The sequence below is a fragment of the Bubalus kerabau genome, chromosome 6 (genome assembly GCF_029407905.1).
Source record: "Bubalus kerabau isolate K-KA32 ecotype Philippines breed swamp buffalo chromosome 6, PCC_UOA_SB_1v2, whole genome shotgun sequence".
NCBI lineage: Eukaryota > Metazoa > Chordata > Mammalia > Artiodactyla > Bovidae > Bubalus > Bubalus kerabau.
Genome location: NC_073629.1, coordinates 14,198,728 through 14,202,416, shown reverse-complemented (window position 1 = coordinate 14,202,416; position 3,689 = coordinate 14,198,728).

Sequence of the window (3,689 nt, the reverse complement as noted above, 5' to 3'; positions counted from 1 at the left end):
GCTGTGGGAGCCCAGCGCAGAGAGCGCCTAATTCATCTGGGGCAGGATGGGGCAGGGTTCCAGGCAGCCATCTGAGCTGCATCTGGAAGGGTTGGTGGGAATTTGGCAGGGGTGGGAGGGAAGGATCTTACTCCAGGGAGGGGGAGCAGGTCTGCAGACTGGAGGCTGATGATGGGGGTTCTTTCTCAGAACCATAAGAAATGTGTGTGACCTCGAAAATGGGGAGGTTTTCCCATTACCAGTTCATGCTGGGGCTCTCCCTCCTCTCTGTGCCTGCAATGGGAGGGTCTCAAAGGTCTGTGGGAACTGTTTCAGGGACTGTGAATTGGGGATCTGCAGAGCCCACCTACCTCCCTGTGGGGTGTTTGGTGTGACATAAACCCCTGGGGTGGGAGGAAGGTTGTGCTGGCTGTCGTGGTCTGTCCTCTCCTCGCTGGATGGAAGAGAGATGCTGAGAACATGTCCAGCCAAGAATCAGGAGGAAAATCTTGTAATAAAGGAAGCCCAGAAGAAGGGCCCCAGATTTGTGATTGGAGTGAGGTTAGATGGGAGTGGTGCATGGGAGCTGGACACAAGCACGGGTTGAGTGCTGTTTCTCCATGGGGGTGGAGGGGCTTCTCCAGGCTTAGAAGGTAATGTACTTGGTGTGACTGATGGGATGGATGTTAAGACTAAGATGAAGAGCCCCTGTGAAAGCTGGACCATGAGACTCTCTAGGAGGACAGTTCACTGCCCCAGGGAGTAGGGCAGGTCCACCAGCCTGCAGCTCATAGACAGCGAGGGTCCCCGGGCCCTGCTGGGAGACAACCAGCTGAGGCTTCTCAGGCCAGCAGGCTCTGCAGGTCTAGGTTGTGGCTGGAGGTGCTTGCCTGTTTGTGACTCACTGAGTGCACAGGGAGGTGACTGCGGTTGGACAAAGGCTGCGTTGGGGACCCAGAGCATGCTGACGTGCAGCCACAGGCCTTAGCTTTTCCGCCTGTGGTGGTGTGACGGATGCAAGAGGCTGCCTGGGACAGGCCTGGCTTTCGTCCCCCTCGTGTGGCTTCCCAGGGTCTGAAACCCTCTTGCGTGGGAGCTTCACTGCACCGAGAGGGACCTGAATCTGAAAAGGCTGTTGGTCTGAAGGGGCGGGGATCTGGTCTGAGGCCTGGTTTTGGCAGATGCTGACTCTCTACACCTTGGGTTAACAATCAGCTATATGCATCCTCAGTTTCCGCATCTGTTTAATGGGAAGGCAATCATGGTGCACACTGGCCTCTCGCAGGTGAGAGTCCTTTTGCACTGGAGAGTACTAAACAAGTGGGGGTGTTGATGATGGTTTAGCTCTCTGGGTGCCCCTAATGGACTAGACACCAGGGGAAATGTCTGTCATGTAGATTCAGCAGGAAGAGGTGAAGCCATGCCCCATTTATCAAGGGTCAGACTTCTCCCCTCCTTAACTCTTTAAAATTAATGCAGGCCAGGGGTCCAATGTCATTGCCATGGGCACACGGACCTTTCACGCACTAGAATGGTTTCTGGTAGGCTGCTCAGCCTTTCAAAGAGAGATATTTCTTTTTTTTTTTTTTTGGAACTAACTTATTTTATTTTTAATTTTTAAAAACTTTTTATTTTGTACTGGGGTATAACCTTTTAACAATGTTGTGATAGTTTCAGGTCTCAGTCATACATATACATGTATCCATTCTCCTATACACTTCCCTCCATCCAGGCTGCCACATAACATCGAGCAGAGTTCCCTATGCTCTAAAGTAGGTCCTTGTTGGTTATCCATTTTAAATATAGCAGAGTGTATAGTTCCATCCCAAACTCCCTAACTATTCCTTCCTGCCATCCCTCCCACTGGCAGTGTTCTCTAAGTCTGTAAGTCTCTTTCTATTTTGTAAGTTCATCTGTATCATTTTAAGAATCCACATATAAGGAATGCCCTACATATTTCTCCTTCTCTGTCTGACTTACTTCACTCAGAAGAGAGATACTTCTTAATCGTCTCATACAGAGCCAAGCAATTATTTCACGTTTTTTGGTAGCACAGTAAACTATATTCCAGATTTATTTTAAAAAGTACCTTACAAGCAAGACATGTAAAAAGTTAAACTAAAGTACCATATATAGCGGATTCTTCAGTGACTATCCTGAGACCACTTTATCTCTGCTTCATAAGTGTGTGTGGAGTTGAAGAGACAGAAGTCACTGTAAGGAGTGTCCCCATCTTCCCAGCTACTCTGTGTCACCCTGACCATTTTGGGGGCCTGTGAAGCGAAGCTCTGAGCCCAGGCTACAGAGAGAGATCATGTTTCCTTGAGAATGAGCTTTGTCCTGGGGTCTTTCTTTGGAAAGGCCAGAGTTGTTCTGGCTCTTCAGGTCAGCTTTGAGCCTAGGACCTGTGCTCTCAGCATCAGAGATTGAGCTGGAGAGTGGAGAAGGTGCAGGAAAGAGGCTGCCTGAATGGCCTGAGTGTGACCCCAACAGCCAGAACCTATGTCACGTGCAGCTGTGGCTGTGCTCCTGACAGAGGACAATCCTTAGTGCTTGTGAGTGATGAGCATTCCTACTTTTGGGTCACTTCCTCACTGATTTCTGCCTCTCCTGAGCTCCTGGTTTGCATTACCAACCCCTGGTGGTCCTGTAGGTCCCTTATGCTCAGGTCCCCAGACTACGCTCGTCTTCCTGCCCAGAGTCTCTGAGGCCCAGAACACTCTCCTTGGACACTGAGTACCCTCTTGCCTTAACCCCTCACACCCAGTCCTTTGTCGAGCAATTCTACGGCAGCCGTGTCTCTCTATCCTGTTATCTCTGCCCTCCATCACTGCCCTGCCCTAGCCCCTCTCTCTTGCCTGAATTTTACAATGTCTCCTGTCTGGCCCTGTGCTCCCAGTGTCTCCCAATAGGGGATGCTGCCCTGATCAGTCCTCCTAAAGCATCCTCTGATCCTATCTCACCTCTGTTCAAAGATCTTTGCTGATTTCCAGTTATCCACAGAATTTATTTCAGATGCCTCAACCTGGCTTTCATCATCTGCAGCCCTACTACCTGTGGTTATCAGACCTGCAGCTTTAGCATCACCCAGGATCTTGTAAGAAATGCAGAGTCTCAGGCCTCCTAGAGTTACTAAGTCAGAATCTGCTCTTTAACAAGATTGCCAGGTGAATTGTGTGCACATTCAAGCTGGACAAGTGCTGCTTTATAGTTTGATTATTTTCTTTTTAATACTGGGTTGATTACAATGTTCATTTGGGTTTTTCCATACCATCTTACTTTTTGGCCAAGCTAGTATATATAATCAGATATAATATATATATATATACACACACACACACACACACACACAGCATACATATATGTGTGATCAAATTACTCATGCATATGATTTTAAAAAGCATGCTGAAAAGTCTCAGCACCATGCTGGCCCCAATTCCTCTCCCCAGAGGCAACCAATTCTATTATTTCTGGTTTTAGTTTTTCTCTGATTACCTCTGTGTCTCTAGGTAATACTTCTAAGGGTATTTCTGGAATTTTCTTTTTTTTTTTTAAAGTGTATCCCTGAAGTATATGTGTATGTTTAACTTTATTTATTTATTTATTTAATTTAAATTTATTTATTTTAAACAGAAGCATTGCCTAATGACTTCTTGTTAATCTATGGGAGATTTACCCACTGATTTCCCCTCCTCTCCAACCTGCCTCCT